This window comes from Giraffa tippelskirchi, chromosome 1 (genome assembly GCF_054371585.1).
Source record: "Giraffa tippelskirchi isolate mGirTip1 chromosome 1, T2T-mGirTip1v1.2.pri, whole genome shotgun sequence".
Lineage (NCBI taxonomy): Eukaryota > Metazoa > Chordata > Mammalia > Artiodactyla > Giraffidae > Giraffa > Giraffa tippelskirchi.
The window spans coordinates 189,934,625-189,953,569 of NC_137275.1; the positions used below are offsets into that span (position 1 = coordinate 189,934,625).

The 18,945-nt window shown below is 41.3% G+C and overlaps 1 long non-coding RNA gene across 1 annotated transcript; it reads right to left on the bottom strand.

Moving 5' to 3' along the window:
• Positions 1-243: 243 nt before the first annotated feature.
• On the bottom strand, positions 244-18,537 carry LOC145515668 (uncharacterized). The gene is made up of 5 exons (XR_014060961.1): positions 18,339-18,537; positions 12,195-12,387; positions 4,013-4,090; positions 2,806-2,974; positions 244-396 (listed from the first exon to the last, which is right to left on the bottom strand). It is a non-coding gene; the product is annotated as an uncharacterized LOC145515668 (long non-coding RNA).
• Between the last annotated feature and the right edge of the window lie 408 nt (positions 18,538-18,945).

The following is an 18,945-nucleotide window of genomic DNA, read 5'->3' on the forward strand; positions in this document are numbered from 1 at the left end:
GGGAAGAAAGGTGGAAAAGGAGGCAGGCAGCTAAGCCCGTGCACCACAGCTAGTTGCATGCTGCAACTAGAGAAAAGCTCTACAATGAAGAGCTCCCCAACACAACAAAGACCCAGTACAGCAAAGAAAAAAAAAAGAATTTTAAGTCATATTGATAGCATGTACCCTTGAGAAGATGTGATGAGAATTCCTCCCCCAATCCCATAACGCAGTCTAGCCATGGTTCAAACATCAGGCACACTCAGGTTAAAGAATAGTTTATGAAGTATCTAACCAGTTTTCTCCTCAAAACTATCAAGGTCCTGAACCACGAGGAAATTCTGAAAAACTGTCGGAGTCCAGAGGAACTTAAGGAAACATGATGACCAAATGTAATACAGTTTCACAGATGGGATTCTAGGAGAGAAAAATTAAGAAAATATGAATAAAATACAACATATGCAGATTACTCTAGGAATAGAATAAGTGGTATTTGATTTAGTCTGGTGAGTGGGGGCAGAAAGATTTCTTTGACAAACCAGTATATAAACTAAAACCTGAGAGGTGACTAAAAACCACCACAAGAGTGGGATGATCCACATGCTACCAGAAAAAAAGCATATTCTGTTGAAGAAAAGTAAACCAGCCCAATATCATATGCCCATCATCCCACTGCTTCTCCAGGGCAGCCTCTTAAGAGGCTGTGATTAATCCCAGTTTATGGATGAGGAAATGAAGACTATGTTCCCAATGCCACACAGATGAGGAAATAGCAATCATGTTCCCAGTGGCACACAGCTGATTGGTGGTTAAAACAGAATTGGGATCCCATCAGACTCTAAAACCTAAATCCTTTCCTCTTGTGCTCCTTTCCACTTGCCTATAAAAGTAGACTGTGGTCAGGCAGTTTCTCACTTCTGAAAATGAGAACACATGGTGTTAACATGCAGATCAGCAGGAATTCTGGGAACGGCTGGCCGGAGCACCATGAATTCTCACTAAGTTGCTCTCACAAGAAGCCTTCTCGTACTTGCCAGGAACCAGAGCCCTCTGAATCCAGAGGTCACATTCCAACCTATGAACCCGAGGGGAATTATGTATCATGAAAATATGGCCTGGGAGCTGGAACCAAGGGGAAAAAAAAAAAAGCCTATTATGGAAACAGGAATTAGGGCAGTGGAAAGGATGAGGCTGGAGACAGGCTGTCTTTGGGTGGAGGAGAGGTGGACAAGGTGAAGAATTCAGTCTTAGCTTGGAAGGTGCCACCCAGTAGAGTCATGAGTCAGCCCACGATCGTTAACTTAAAGGGCTCACTTCCACTTCCACCTCCAGCTTTGTTCCTCATTACCACTTTAACAAGCCATTCAACCACCAGGAGGAACTGTCCAAACCTAGCACCTACCTGAGAAGTTTTCCTGTGTGTTCTCATCAGATGAGCCTGGGAATAGAGCAGCATTTCTGGAGCAGGATAGGGAAAGGGAGATACCTAACACAGAAAAACTCAAATGCCGGACGGAGGCATTACAGTACTGGTCACAAAGGGAGTGATATAAAAGTCCTTAAAATGCCAAAAAAAAAAAAAAAAATCTCTGTAACACCCATACCAATGCAAAAAGCACTCAGAGCAGGTAGACTATTAAGCAGGCTGGTTATATAATGGATTATTAGATCAACTGCTTTTAAGTTAAAGGTCTGGGGATATGTTTAGTAATGAACAGGGCTGGAAATGTAACACTGTTCAGTATTATTGGTCAAGTGAACATGGGGCTGGGAAGGGAACAGGGAAAAGCTGGCATTCTTTTTGTTTTTGTCACAGTTCCCAGGTGAAGCCCTTAATGTGAGTAACCCCTAAGTTTAGGAGAGTGGCATCTTTCAGGTGCTCTGGAGCCCACCTAGTCAGACCCTGGGGCTTGGACGGTTTTCTCCTGGGTCCCATCCACCTATAGGATGGCCTTTCAGAGGCTGATCCGTGGTCCATGTGCTCATCTGATAGACAGCCAGAATTTTCTCTAGGGCTCCCCTGATGACTTGGATGGTAAAGAATCTGCCTGCAGTGCAGGAGACCTGGGGTTTGATCCCTGGGTTGGGAAGATCCCCTGGAGAAGGGAATAGCTATCCACTCCAGTATTCTTGCCTGGAGAATTCTATGACCCGTGGTCTGTGTGGTCGTTTGATAGATGGTCAGAATTTTCTCTAGGGTGAATTATATTGCAGGGATCCAGATTTGGGGCACGCCTAGTACCTCCTAACGACTTCGCTAGAGAGACTCAGTTTTGCCACACAGATGGATTCAGGCATGTTGTTCACTTTCCAAGCAGGCTTGAATCAAAGGGAGGTGTGGTAGAAATTCAGAACTTTGAAGCTGGAAGCAATTGACATTTGGATCCTGGAGGAGGAAGGGGAAGTATTTGTGGTTGGGTGTTTATATTGGCTCGGATAACAGGGCTCGAGCAGTTGTGGTCTTACTTTCTCATCATCACGCCCTCGGCATCAGTGCCCTAAGCTGGCTACGTGGGGTCCTAGGGACATTCCTCACTAGGTGACCTTTGTCCTGGCTATTTCTAACACAAGCACCATTAGCTGTCCTGAGCTCGGGATATTAAATGTCGAGGAGCTGGGGGTAGGGTGGGAGTTCACCGGGTCAGCCTGCTGCTCTGGCTCTGAGCATAGCTTACTGTTGATCGTTTGGCAAGAAGTTTGGTACCAGAAGGTAGCATGACTCTGAATTATTAACGGGCCTACATGGAGACAACTATATGAAGTATGTATATTAAGTACTATGAAGTCTTTTTATAAAAAAAATACCAGAAGATTTTGATTGCATACCACGGACTTCGATGTTCTTACTCCCTGGAGGCCAGCTATACGCTGATGCCATCTTGCTCTTAACACTGACCATGCTTGGTGTTGGAACTCATCTTGGGAAATGGTCTTGGGGGACTTGTCACATTCCTTTGCATATCACCAGTGGCGAGTCTTCATTCTTGGAGGACGTCTTGGGTTTGAGGAAAGAGCCAAAAGTCAGATGACCTCAGTCATGAATGTTAGGTGATTTGGCAGAGAATTCTAATTGTTGGAGAAAATAATTATTAAACACTCCCTCCTCCCACCGTAGCTCCCATCATTTCTCTGACTTACATCATAGAGTCCAAGAATTTTAGTTTTTGGAAGGGTAAGGAGAAATAATGGAAGGCATTCCAAAAGAACTTTATGCTGAATGATACTTGGACAATCTAAACTCAGTTCTGAATTTGGAGTATCAATATCATTTTATTTGGGGACTATTAAAAAGGACTGGTATTTCAAGCCAATAAAATTAGTAATACTAACATTTGTGCAATGCTTTTAACTTTTTCAGAGGGCCTGTGGAACCCACATGCAGTGGTTACCAAGTTCCAATGAGGCAATATTTGATTGCAGTGATTTTTAACCCCTTCAGGTATCGTTAAAAAAGAGAGGGGGCTTAAACTAACGTTGGAGATATTTTCTTGGTGCCTTGATTGGCTGAGAACTGGTCAAGAAACTCTTGATCTTTTAAAAATATACTATCATATTTTATGGTTAACAGTTAAGAACCTGGGCTTGGCAGCCAGCCTGCCTGCATTCAAATGTCTCCATTGCTTACTTAGCTCAAGTTAGCTTCTTGGAACCTGTTTCTTTATTTGTAAAATGGGGATAATAATAGTACCCACGTCATAGGGATTTTTTTTTTCTTGAGTATCAGATGAATTTAAGATATATACATTGCACATAGCCAGCACTCAACAAATGTTAACTGTAACTATTATTAGTATTATTATTTCCCAAACCACACTATAAAATAGGTTGGGCAGGTATTCTGAATTTCAATTTTATTTAATTGGCACAATAATCTTGATTGTTAGATGTGAAAAGACCCAGAGAATAAAGTATAAGAGGGTAAAAAAAAAATTTTTTTTTGAGGGTAAAATTTTTAAAACTCCCTGTATACAAGCTGGATTATAACAATAATACTTGTTTTTTCTTTTCAGTGATTCTAGTAAATGATACTCACTCAATTTTAGAACACCATGCTTAAACTGGAATTTGTGAACTCTGTTTAGTCTGTTACTTTTTTCTGCTCAGAGCATTTCTGAAAAAGTAAAAGGTTTAATGTATATGAATTTTTGCAAATTATCATAGAGGTATTGCAGAAAATGCATTTCAGTTTCATTTGAAACTGAAGCAAATGATTGCAAAATTCCTTTTCCAGAGAACATTCTAGAAAAATTTGTGGATTTTTGCAATATGTGAAAAGGTCTTCCTCAAACAGTGTTGTTAATTTGGAGTTTACATGGTAGAGTTTGAGTGTTTGGTGATATACGACTTCCTCCATTCACCCAAAATACTATGATACATTCATGTCCTGTGATCAAGGACAAGTCACTTCTTTTATCTGGATAATGTTTGGTCAAGTTATTCAATCACTCTAAATTTAAATTTTTTCATCAATAAAAATAGGTTAATAAAATGCTTAGCATTAGACTGAGAAAGGGTATTCATGTGTGATGTATAAACAATCTGCAGTCATTTGCCTAGTTGTCTCTGTTAGGTAGCTACTTGTTCTGAGAAATAAGAGATGACATATTGAAAATACTTAGCACCATGCTTGGTGCTAAGCTTTATTTAAGCTCTCAATAAAGATGAGCTACTAATACTAAGATTAATATTATTGTTTCTACCACCATGGTGACAACTCTTGCATTGACTACTGTCCTTCAAGATCTCATATGAGCTCACTGTCCCTTTCCAGTCCCAAGAGATTGGTTCACGTATCACATGATGCTTTATTTAAAAAAATTTTTTTAAATTTTTAACTGGAAGATAATTGCTTTACAATGCTGTGTTGGTATCTGCCGTACAATATGAATTAGCCATAGGTATACATATGTTCCCTCCTTCTTGAACCTTGCTCCCACTCCCTCCACCCCCATCCCACACATCTAGGTTGTCATCAGTGGGTTGAGCTCTCTGCATCATACAGCAGTATTTTAAAAAAATATACATTTATTTAGCTGCGTTGGGTCTTAGTTGTGGCACACTGGATCTTCACTGGGTCAGGCGGTATCTTTTGTTGTGATGTACAGATTTTCTAGTTGTGATGTGTAGGTTCAGTAGTTGTCTTTTGTGGGCTTAGTCATTCCAGAGCATGTGGGATCTTAATTCCCCAATCAGAGATTCTTAACCACTGGACCACCAGGGAAGTCCCACATGATGCTGTATTTTATTGTACATGTGCAAAAACCCAGGAGCTTCACAGGACGTACACCCTTAAGAGGACTCCCTCTACTGCTCCAAGCATTAGGAGTTATATATACTTGTGAATGTAACTAAGAAAGGCTGCTTGAGCTGGAAAGGGGAGTATGGAGAGATTATCATGTCTACGTGACTTGGGACATGACAGGCGGCTGTAGAAAAAATTCGAGAGAGAGGATAATACTGCTGGCAGAGTGCTTAAGATTATGGTGCTGTGAGTAGTGTGGCTAGTGTGGGCAGCCTTACCCCCTTGCGCTGGGGTTAGTAAAGGCTCTTGCAGAGAGAAAGAGGGTTGCACCCCTCTTGTTGAGGGGACCCAAGGCACAAGGCCTTGGGAGTTGGGAAAGAAGAGGGTCTGACAGATCCATGCAGATTGCCCTGAGCCAAACACTTTGGGGTCTGAGCACTGTCTGCAATCCTATGTAGCCTCCCCAAGCATCCTATGTACCTTCCTCTGCATCCTCCAGTGCCTTGTGCATTGATGTTAGTACAACTGTTCAACTGTGTTCCAGGCAGTTTCTTTACCATCTGAGCCACCGGGGAAGCCCCAGTATAACTGTTCAACAAAATAAGCTCTTCCACCTGAGAAGAGATGTAACACGATGTTACCTCTTCCCCACTTGCTGCTCTCAAATATTCTGTATTGAAGGTCCATGCCCCTGCTCACTGGGAAATGGGTCCTTAAATGACATTTTGTTCATTTTAAAAATCTAATAATTTAATAATTTTTAGTTATAAAGACTTGGTCTTGTTTCATGTAAAACTTTAGCCTCAGGGACTTCCCTGATGGTGCAGTGGTTAAGACTTCACTTTCCAGTGCAGGGGATCTGCAGGTTTGATCCCTGGTTGGGGAACTAAGATCCCACTTGCCTCAAGGCCGAAAAACCAAAAACATCAGAACATAAACAGCAGAAGCAATATTGTAACAAATCCAATAAAGTAAAGAGTCCACAACAATAACAACAACAACAACAAATCTTAAAAAAATAATTAGCCTCATATATGATCCACAATAAACTGTGGAAAATTCTGAAAGAGATGGGAATACCAGACCACCTGACCTGCCTCTTGAGAAACCTGTATGCAGGTCAGGAAGCAACAGTTAGAACTGGACGTGAAACAACAGACTGGTTCCAAATAGGAAAAGGAATACGTCAAGGCTGTATATTGTCAGCCTGCATATATATAACTTATATGCAGAGTACATCATGAGAAATGCTAGGCTGGAGGAAGCACAAGCTGGAATCAAGATTGCTGGGAGAAATGTCAATAACCTCAGATATGCAGATGACACCACCCTTATGGCAGAAAGTGAAGAAGAACTAAGATCCTCTTGATGAAAGTGAAAGAGGAGAGTGAAAAAGTTGGCTTAAAGCTCAACATTCAGAAAACTAAGATCATGGCATCTGGTCCCATCACTTCATGGCAAATAGATGGGGAAACAGTGGAAACAGTGAGAGACTTTATTTTGGGGGGCTCCAAAATCACTGCAGATGGTGATTGCAGCCATGAAATTAAAAGACGCTTACTCCTTGGAAGGAAAGTTATAACCAACCTAGACAGCATATTAAAAAGCAGAGACATTACTTTGCCAACAAAGCTCTGTCTAGTCAAGGATATGGTTTTTCCAGTAGTCATGTATGGATGTGAGAGTTGGACTATAAAGAAAACTGAGCACTGAAGAATTGAGGCTTTTGAACTGTGGTGTTGGAGAAGACTCTTGAGAATCCCTTGGACTGCAAGGAGATCCAACCAGTCCATCCTAAAGGAGATCAGTTTTGGGTATTCATTGGAAGGTCTGATGTTGAAGCTGAAACTCCACTTTGGCCACCTGATGCAAAGAGCTGACTCATTTGAAAAGACCCTGATGCTGGGAAAGATTGAGGGCAGGAGGAGAAGGGGACAACAGAGGATGAGATGGTTGGATGGAATCACCGACTCAATGGACATGAGTTTGGGTGGGCTCCGGGAGTTGGTGTTGGACAGGGAGGCCTAGCATGCTGCAGCTCATGGGGTCTCAAAGAGTCAGACACAACTGAGCGACAGAACTGAACTGAACTGATGATCCAAATCTCCTCCTGTATCCTTTTCCCTCCTTTCCTCATGCAGAGGTGAGGCTTGTGGCTTGGGGACCAAGAATGAGAACAAGAATGATCTTTACTCTCCCTCTGCACTTATCAAGTTGTGTTTTCTCTGACATTGGGGCCAATGGAGGAAGAAAGAGGGAGCAGGCTGCTCTTGGCTGTGGTTGCAGTTGTGCCCCTGCCTCACTCTGCTTTCATCTGCTTCTGTCTCTTACACAGCTCTGCTGCAGTTATGCTCTTGGAACAGGTGGATGGCAACATTTCTTTTCTGAGGGATGCTCACCCAAGTCCCCCTCCATTGCTGAGGACATCCCTGGTGGGGCACCCATGTTGGCTGTCAGCCCTCCAAGCATAGCACATCCTACCTGTCCTCTGGGTTGGCCCAGTAGGGCCTGGACTGCCCATCACTTCTGCCTCTCTGCTAAGCTCCCAGCTTCTTCACCCACCGCTGTTCCTGTGTGCCCTCTTCCTCATCCTCCAGGTCTCTATGAGAACTGGGAGGAGGAGGAATTTTCTCCATGTTCTTTCCGGGCACATGACGTCACACTGCCTTTAAACCCTGACAGCTCAGGTGTTGAAGGCACCTCCTATCTTCAGAATTTCAGGGTGAGAAGCAGGCAGCACTTCATACATTTCCATATGCTCTAAACTTTAGAGAACCCAGGTACAGTTCTCTCCATGTTCTATTCACATGGCAGCTCCATAGAGGACCTGCCAGCCCCTCATTTCAGTGGGTACCCAGGTGGGTTGAAAGAGGCAGGACTCCTTTTCTTTGGCAAGTTCTCTCACTGTATATATCTGATGCTCTTCAGGATCAGGAAGGTGTTAACCTACAGGAGAGCAAGCCCCTCTTTCTTCTCCAAAGGGGAGAGAAGAGCTTCTATGCACAGACACCACCCTCTTCACCGCCCACTGCTCCTCCCCTCTCCCCAACAGGAGTGGGGTGGGAAGTGATCCAGATGAGTTCTTCTGACACCTCTTGGTGAGCTCCATGGCATAGTGTCTGCTCCCAGCCACTGACCTCTTCCCGTGGATTTCTTTTAGGTCTGAGAGTCCTGATGCCTTTAATTTTGGCTAGCCCACAATCCTAGGACATTAGAAAGGTCCTCTCCTACCAACTTGTTTCTCCATCTTATTGGAATTTCCTGTTTTTTTCTTCTGTCTCCTCTACCATAAGCTTCTCAAGGACATAGCTTGTATCTTACCATATGTTTATGAGTATAGACTTCTTCAATTTTTACAATTGTGGTAAAATGCACATCACATAAAATTTACCATCTCAAGCACTTCAAGTGCACAGTTCACTGGGATTATTAAGTATGTTCACCTTGTTGTGCAACCATCACCATCATCCATCTCCAGAACTCTTTTCACCTTCTCAACTGAAACTGTACTATTAAACAAATTTTTCCTCTCCAGGTGGCTTGGTAGGAAAGAATCTGCCTACAATGCAGGAGACATGGGTTCTATCCCTGGGTTGGGAAGATACCCTGGAGAAGGAAATGGCAACCCACTCCAGTATTCTTGCCTGGGAAATTTCATGGACGGGAACCTGGCAGGGTACAGTCCATGGAGTCACAAAGAGTCAGACACTGGTGAGTGACTGAGTACACACACACATTTCTTCTTCCTATAGTCCCTGGCAAACACCATTCTATTTTCCGTCTCTATGAATTTGACTGCTCTACCTCATGTTAGTGGAATCATGCAGTGTCTGTCTTTTTGCAATGGGCTTATTAATTCATTTAGCATAACGACCTCAAGGCTCATCTATGTTGCATCATGTGTAAGAATTTCCTTATTTTTAAAGGTGGAACAGTATTCCATTGTTTGTATATAACTCATATTGTTGAACTGTTCATCCAGTGATGGATACCTGGGTTGCTTCTACCTTTTGGCTTTTGTTAATAATGCTACTATAAATATGGGTGTACAAATATCTCTTCAAGACCCTACTTTCAATTCTTCTCAATTCTGGTATATACTAGAAGTTGAATTGCTAGATCATACGGTAATTCTGTGTTTGATGAATTGAGGAATCTCTGTAGTATTTTCAGTAGCAGCTGTACCACTTTACATTTCTACCATCAGTGCACAAAGACTTCAAGTTTTCCAAATTCTTTCCAGCACTTATTTTTCTGATTTTTTTTTTGTAGTAGCCATTTTAATGTGTGAGAGTTGGTATCTCACTGTTGTTTGGATTTGCATTTCACTGTTAATTAGTGATATTGAACATCTTTTCATTTTTTTATTGGCTATTTGTGTATCTTCTTTGGAGAAATGTCTATTCAAGTCCTTTGTCCATTTTTAATCAAACTATTTGATTTTTCATTGCTGAGTTACATACGTATTCTAAATATTAACCGTTTATTAGATATATGGTTTGCAGATATTTCCTCCCATCCTGAAGATTCCTTTTATACTTGATTGATTGTGTCCACTGTTGCACGAAAGTTTTTGAAGTTTGATATCATTTCATTTCTCTATTTTTCTTTTGCTGCCTGTGCTTTTGGCATTATATCCAAGAAATTGTTGCCAAATCTCATGTTGTGACATTTATATCTTTGTTTTCTTCTGGGAGTTTTATAGTGTTGGGTCCTACAGTTGGATCTTAAACCCATTTTGAGTTCATTTTGGTATATGGTGTAAGATAAGGTTCTAACTTCATTCTTTTGCATGTAAATAGCTTGTTTTTCAAATATCATTTGCTTAAGAGACTGGCCTTTTCCCACTGAATGGTCTTGGCATCCTTAAAATCATTTGATCATATATGCAAGGGTTTATTTCTGCACTCTGTTCTGTTCCATTGGTGCATGCATGCATGTGTGGGTGTGTGCTAAGTCGCTGGAGTTGTGTCCAACTCTTTGTGACCCCATGGACTGTAGCTTACCAGGCTCCTTTGTCCATGGGATTTCCCAGACAAGAATACCAGAATGTGTTGCCATTTCCTCCTCCAGGGGATCTTCCTGACCCAGGAATCGAACCACATCTCCTGCAGCTTCTGCATTTTGGGTGAATTCTTTACTGCTGAGCCACCAGAGAAGCCCCTCCATTGGTCCATGTGTTTGTCTTTATACCAGTAACATACTATTTTGTTGCTATAGCTTTGTAATAAGTTTTGATATCAGGAAATGTGAGACCTCCAGCTTTGTTCTGTTTTCAGATTAGGTTATTCATGGTTCCTTGAAATCCTATGTAAATTTTAAGAAGGATTTTTCTATTTCTGCAAAAATTACCAGGAGTTTTTGATAGGGATTGCATTAAATCTATAGATCACTTGGGTAGTATTGACATTTTAACCATACTGAGTCTTTTAATCCATGAATATGTGAGGTCTTTCCATTTATTTGTGATTTCTTTAAGTTTTTAAGCAATGTTTTGTAGTTTTCAATATATAAGTATTTTGCCTCCTTGGTTGAGTTTATTCCTAACCATTTTATTATTTTAATGTTATTGGAAATTTAATTGTTTTCTTAATTTTCTTCTTGGATTATTCATTGTGAACATATAGAAACTGATTTTTTATATTGATTGTATATCCTCTGTGTGTGTAATGTTGAGAGTTTATTACATATAAGACTATGTCTTCTGAAAATAGAGATAATTTTACTCCTTCTTTTCCTATTTGGATGCTTATAATTTCTTTTTCATGTCTAATTGCTCTAAGACTTCTAGTACTATGTGAAAAGAAGGCGTCCTTGTCTTGTTTCATATCTTAAAGGGAAAGCTTTCAGACTTTCCCCACTGAGTATAATGTTAGCTTTCTGCTTCTCATATGTGATCTTTATTATGTTGACATAGTTTCCTTCTAGTCTTAGTCTGTTGATATTTTTATCACAAAGAGTGTTGAATTTTGCCACGTGTTTTTTTCCTATGTTAATTGTAGTTATCAAGTAATTTTTTTTCCTTCATTCTGTTAATTTGGTTGTTAAATTATATTGACTGGTTAAACCATCCTTGCATCCCAGAAATAAATCCCACTTGGTCATGGTTATGTTCCTTTTAATGTGCTGATTGAATTCTATCTTTTAGCATTTTGTTGAAGATTTTTGTATCAATATTCATCTATTTGGATATTGATCTATAGTTTTCTTTTCTTTGTTTGACTTTTGTATCAGGGTAATGGGTAATGCTGACCTTATGGAATGAATGTAAATATTGGTTCTTCTTCTTTATATTTTTGGAAGAGTTTGAGGAAAATTGATGTTAATTATTCTTTTGGTGCTTAGTAGAAGTCACTAGTGAAGCCACCTGGTTCTGGGCTTCTCTTTGTTAGGTGGTTTTCATTATTACTGGTTCAGTCTTACTGATTATTGGTTTGTTTAAATTTTCTATTTCTTCATGATTCAGTCTTGGTAGAGTGTGCCTTTCTAGGAATTTGTCCATTTCATCTAGAAGATCCAATTTGTACTTTTTAATAGTACCCTCTGATAATCCTTCTTATTTCTGTAAAATTAGTTGTAATGTCCATTACTCATTATATTTTTATGTTTAACCTCTCCAATGCTTATCCATGTTGAGATACCCAGAAATGATTTATTAAACTGAATACAAAAGAGAAAAACACTGGACTCTTTCAACCATGTTTCCAAACCCATCATGGGTAGGTTCACTGAGAAGGAATGGACCCGGAGAAGGAAGCAGCCTTAGTAAGCCCTTCAAATCAGAATTTGAGTCACTGGGGTAATGTTTCCAGGGCTGGCCCTGGATGCTAGGTAGTGTGATACCTTGTGAGATGTGATGGGTCTTTAGGCATGCTATGAGTCAGAGAGACACAGTGGTCTTCCCATTATGCAGCCCAGAACCCATAGAATGAGTTTAACCTGGCCTAGGGAGCCAGCATCTCCCAGATCCTACCTTGGACAGCTCTTTCCATGCTGCTGTGGAGACCAGTGGAGGTGCGGTGGATCAATCCACATGGAAAGTTGCCTGCCAGGGACAACTGCTCTTGCAAAAGCAGAGTCCAGGCTAGGAGTCAGTCAGTGAGCTTCTTCAGGACAGAATAGAGTACCCCTGTTTCTTCCCTTTTGTAGTTATGACCAGGAAGAGCCTACAGAGAACCAGAGGTCATCCATGTATGTGGGGAGGGCACTGGCTAGGTTCTTGTCACAGTGCCTCCCCTCACCAACTTTGATCTGCTTTCACAGAAGCAACCTCATAATCTGAAGGGGCATGCCTCATCCCCTCCATGGACAGCCAAAGTGGGCAGACTGCTGCTTTCACATAAAATGCCTGTCTTTCTGCTTGCCTGGTGGCTCAGTGGTAGAGAATCCACCTGCCAATGAAGGAGACCATCTGCAGTGTAGGAGACCTGAGTTTGATCCCTGGGTTGGGAAGATCCCTTGGAGAAGGGAATGATTACTCACTCCAGTATCCTTGCCTGGAGAATCCCATGGACAGAAAAGCCTGGCGGGCTACAGTTGGAAAGAGTCGGACATGACTGAGCCACTAAACCACTACCATCACAGAATGATTTCAGACTCTTATTTGCAACTCTGCCTCTCCCACCTACCCCTTGCCCCACCAGGAATCTTTCTGTACCATCTTACACCAGTCAGCTTTTGCACAGTTTCCACCATTAACACAGTGCCTGGCACCTAGGTAGGTGCTGGATTCTTTCTATTAATATTACTGTCACCTTTCCAGAGTGTACTAGTTGAGAGATGATGAAAGAGAGGTGTATTCTCTACTGTGATCACAGAGACCAAAGGGAAATGTGTGTGTCAATAAGTTTTCCCTCTATTTCATTCCCCTTATTTTTATTCAACTACCTAGAGACCAGCATTCTCATTTGAGGCTTTTCGAGAAGGAAGCAAACACAGCAGATGACAGGCAATGCTAGCTAGCAATTTTTTCCCGCTTCAAAGCAGGTTAGCAGGTTCAAATAAAACAGTGAAGAGGAATTACATGAAACCAAAACGGAAACTGTGAAGTGCAAGCTGATATTTTTAGAAGTTTGCATAATGACAGGTCAGATTCCTGAAGATTAGCCAAAGTGGCAAATCTAACACCGCTTATTCAAAACAGGGGCAAAAGATAGAGCAGGCAATTATAGTTTATCAGCGGTTGTGGGGTGGGGGGATCAACTCTACTTAAATTTATTGAAGGGACAGCTTGGAAAGTGTAACTTAAATATAGATGGCTGACCAGAAGGGCTTCTACAGGGAGGGGGATGGGAAGCTGGTGGAAAGGGAAGAGAAAAGGAGAGAGTTGGCCAGGAGTTTATTATTTTCATATTTTAAAGCCCTGAATAGTTTGAAAGGATGATTGCCAGAGGAGACCAGGAAAAATTAGTGGTTGTTTGATTCAGGATCAATTTTCAAATCTGCCCAGTTTATAATTGTGCGACTCTCACTGTCATCACTCATGTGGTTCAAGCGCCAGATGTTCAGGTTTGCAATGTCCCCGGGGCTCACTACGTCCCTGGTATGCCTCCAAGCTCTCTTTTTTCCCCCCACCAAATAGTTTTCCCCGGGACTTATTTATTGATATTCAGAATCCCCCCATAGGGACTGAAAAATAAAAAAGGTGAAAATGAAACCCTGAAAATGCAGGTCTCTGGCTTAATGGGTATTTCTGGAAGAAGTGATGTAGATTAAATCCATACTCAGACTTAAGGAAGGGCAAGGTTCTTCTCTTTTGTAGGAGCAGGTTTTAGTGAGGACAGAGTTCTGATATCTCTGGGAGTGAGGAAGATACAGGCATTACGGGAGGAGGGGAGTACAGATGATAAATTTGGATAACCTGAGGGTGAATGGCTCACTTGTTGTCTAGGTTGATGTTTGTCCTTCCTGACGTTTAGAATAATGGGGGAGTGTCAGAGTTGAAAAGGATCTTTAAGATCATCTGGTCCAACTTTACTCAATCTGGGTTCAGCAGACTCTTGAGGTCCACAAACATATTTTTAGTCCACAAGTTTTTTAGGAGATTAAAAATTGTGTCTTCTCATTTTGATGATGATGTAAATATATCAGCAAAATAATCAGGGCATCTGAATGCAGACCTGGAATCAGATGATCCTAGGAGGGTGTTTACATTTGCAGAGTGGAGGATGAGGGGACCACCCAAAGGGAGCTTGTACTTGGTCTTCTCTGGTTGGGAGTAGCTTAAGTCTTAATGTCACAAAGACAGCCACCAAGCAGGGTCCCCTCTGTCCTCACACTAAATCCTTTACCAGTAATAAATACAAGGCTTATTTTCCAATGATAATTTACCACTGAATGACACTTTCAGTGATTCTGGTTCTAAGGTTTTTTAATAAATTAAGACTTTGACTTGACATCATGGAAATGACATACTGAAATAGATGGCTAATGAAAAAGAACAGAGTTGGGTTTAATAGATGAATTTATGCATTTCATAAAGCTAAGATGAAATACTATCATGGCACACTGAATGAATAAGAATTTCCAGTAATTTAAAAAGAGAGAAGTGATATAAGAATTTGATCATCGCATAATATGCAGAAGTATAGACATCTCAAACTCCAAAGTGAGTGGATTGTGGCCTTCGACACTCTATTCATGGGGGAGATAGCAATTTAGTTTCTGCCCGACAATACTGCTTATAATTTTAAATTAATGAATTTTATTGCCTTTTGAGTTTTGTGTCTGTTCACCTTGTGAATATAAATTTATAGTTGTTTTAATAAAGAAGTTATACCTAACTTAATGTTTGCACAAAACATAATAAAAACATGTTAAGTCAACACTGTGGGTCTGCCCAAAAAAATTTTCCCACTACAAAGAGTCTGTATATCTAACTTACCTTTGCATAACACTAATCCGGGCTCTCCAGGTGGCTCAGTGGTAAAAGAATCCACCTGCCAATGCAGGAGACACAGGTTGTATCCCTAGATCAGGAAGATCCCCTGGAGGAGGGCATGACAACCCACTGCAGTATTCTTGCCTGGAGAATTCCGGACAGAGGAGCCTGGCGGACTATAGTCCACAGGGTCACAAAGAGTTGGATGCGACTTAGCCACTAAACAACAGCAACACTAATTTAGTCCATTGTTCTCAAAGAGATGATTCTTCAGTGTTTGAGTCTGTCTCAATGTTGGAACTTCCATAGTCTTTCCAAAGAAAACTCAACCATCTTGTTCACCTAAATATAGTCTGCAATATAGTCTCTGTGGTGTCATTACACCTTCTCATTTTTTACATCTGCTTCTCCACTCCTCAGCTTCCCTCAGTGGTCTTACATTCACCAGAGCAAGTTTTTGCTTATGTTTCAAGCCCAGCTCTTTGAACTTTGTCTATTCTGTGAAGCTCTGATGTGGTTTTTTTTCCCTATGTGATTAAGCAGTCCTCCAGTCCTCATCAGACACTGACTGGGTATCCCACAAATTTAACTCAAATCTGATACTGTCTACCTGGAGACGGCATTAGATTCCGCAGGTTAAGAGCTCAAGTCCAAGACTGCCCTCACTCCAGATGTCATCATAAGTCCAGGATTTCACTTGTGCTTCTGACTAACTGGCTGCAGATCTGAGGTTTCCATGATCCTCTCCTCAGGTTTGATTAAATTGCTACAGTGGTACACAGAACTCAGAAAGCCAGTCTGTTTTTTTGTTTTGTCTTTTTTTTTTTTTTTTTTAATATTTGGGATCTTAGTTTTCTGACCAGGGATCAAACCTGTGTCCCCTGTATTGGGAGCACGGAATCTCAACCACTAAGCCACCAGGGCAGTCCCAGAAAGCCAGTTTACTTACTAGGTTATTGCCAATTTATTACACAGAGGGTATGACTATTGCAATATTCATTTAAAATTTTTTAATTATAATAAAAGATGTGAATGAACAGCTAGATGAAGAGATACACAAGATGAGATCTAGAAGGATCCCCCACACAAGAGTTTCTGTCCACATGGAGTTTGGAGTACATCACCCTCCTGGCACATGATATACTGTGGTTTACCAACCTGGAAGTTCTCTGAACGTGTTCCTTTGGGTTTTTATGGGGACTTCATTTTTTGTTGTTTAGTCATTCATTCATGTCCAGGTCTTTGTGACCCCATGGACTGTAGCCCACCAGGCTCCTCTGTCCGGGTCCTCCAGGCAAGAACACTGGAGCGGGTTGCCATTTCCTCCTCCAGAAGATCTTCCCAACCCAGGGATCGAACGTGTTTCCTGTGTCTCCTGCACTGCAGGTGGATTCTTTACCACTGCACCACCAGGGAAGACTTCATTACATAGTCATAATTGACTAAATCTTTGATCACTAGTGATTGAACACTATCTCCAGGGCCTCTTCCCTGCCTAGAGATCAAGGAGGGGGTTGCAAGTTCCAACTTTTTCATCAAAGTTGGCTTCCCTGGCAACCAGCCCTCACCCTCAGTGACTTTCTGAAAGTTATCTCAGTACCATGAACTCTAGTGTGGTTGAAAGGGGTTTGTTGTCGATAATAACACATTCCTTTCACCTTTATGGCTCTGGAGCTATTTCAAGAAACAAGGACAAAAGTCTAAAACAGAAGATGCTCCCATTGTTCTTGTTGCTTAGGAAATCCCAAGAGATTTGCAAGCCAAAAAGGGGAGGAAGACCAAATGTTACATATCTTTTTATGCATCACAACATCACAGGAGCTTTTTTCTTTTCCTTATGCAGTTAGTGGCTCTCTCCTTTGTCTCCTAGAGCTGGAAGTTTCTGCCTCTCCTGCAGCTCTCTCCATGGGATGCTGAACCTGTCTTCTTACTCTCCAGACTTTTTTAAAAAAACTTTTTATTTCATATTGGAGTACAGCTGATTAATAATGTTGTGATAGTTTCAGGTGGACAGCAAAGGGACTCAGCTATACGTATAACATGTATACATTCTAAACCATCCTAATTTGAACTTCTCAAAGGCATAGACCTAGCTTTATTCATCTTCTCTCTAGTCTGTGACTCTTTGTCAGTTCTTAATATAAATCTATTAAGTAACTTAGATCTCTCTATATCAAAATATTGCATTGTAATGAAATTAATCATCACACCATGCTTTCTCAGGCACAGCGTCTAATGTTATCCTTGCAAGGTTCTCAGGAGACATTTATTAAGCTGCTAGAATTTTTTTTTAAACCAAATTAGAGCATGAGAGAAATAAAACAGAAACAGAGAAAAAAATTCATCAGCAAGACATTATAAAAATCCCTGGAATTTATATGCCGAAGTGGACAGGAGGCTGTCTTTAGGGTTGACTTTTGACCTTCCCATGTATGTTTGAGGCATAAGGGTTGGAAGCTAATTCGTGTGTGAATCTGGCCTTAGAATTGGTTGCAAATGGAAAGACTTTTCTCTGCAGAAAATGATGCCGTCACATGGAGAGTTGTTTTGGGGACCAGCAAATGGAAAATGTTCTTAATGAAAACACAGAATAATGTGCTGGGGAGAAGCACTGGGAGGGAAAGAGAGAAAGAAATCATATTAAATAGATATGTCTACCAGCATACTGATGAAGAGAGGCATTTAGAGGTTATTTTAGGAGAAAAAAAAAACTCTTTAAAGTTATTATCCTAATGCTTTTTTGTAGCTTAAAAAGTGAATCCATGGTATTGGCCACAAGTAGAAGGAAAATGTCCATCGGTGGTCCCTAAGACAGAGATAGGGTTGTCATTGTCTGGACCGTGATCAAGTCTAATATTCTGGCCTGTCACCCTGTCCAAGCCCTCGATGCATCTTTACTTGTCAGACTGTTTGTCCAAAGCTTTGTTTGGAAAATATGGTCACTAAGATATTAGGCATACGTCACAGTGGCTCTCCCATTTACCAAGCTCTGAGAAGGTGTTCTTAAGTGCTCACTCAGTCATGTCAGACTCTGTGACCCCATGGACTGTAGCCCTCCAGGCTCCTCTGTCCCTGGGATCCTCCAGGCAAGAATACTGGAGTGGTTTGCCATTCTCTTCTCCAGGGGGATGTTCCTGACTGAGGGATCGAACCAGAGTCTCCTGCATGGGCAGGTGGATTCTTTACCATTGAGCCACCAGGGAAGCCCAAATACTTCCATACCATGTGCACATTTACCTGTTGTGGGATCGGTGATGAACTCATGTCTTCTGACCAGCTCGTAGTCTCAAATGGAGCTGAAGTTCTGATATTCTTGGAGGATGACATAGATGGATGATATGGAAGTGGGGATAAAGCAGCACTAGAAATGGTATGAAATCCCATGGTGGGGGTGGGGGTGGGTTCTCACATCCTCAGTGTTCTCCCAGCCCACACTACCCATATTGCACGACAATACAGACTCTAGCTGGGAGTTCTTGGAATTCTTCCCATTGTCCTAGAAATTCCAGTCTGAAGACCCAGAATCATCTCTATCAATATTTAAACCAGACTGAAGAACTGTCATCCAACCACAGCCCATTAGAAAAGGCCTTGGATTGCATAGCCAGACGCCTGGAATGCCTCCAGAATTTCATACTGGTCCATGTACAAAGTCTACACAGTCATTACATTAACTGTGGGCTAATGAGGGACCACACTTCACACTATTGGATTTTTTTTTACATCAACTACCATGTTATTGTGAGTTTTATCATCTAGGCTGAATATCAATTGTGTGGAGGCTTATGTTAAGTGCTTGGGACTCAGAAACAAAAAATACAACCCTGACTTTGTGAGTGCATAT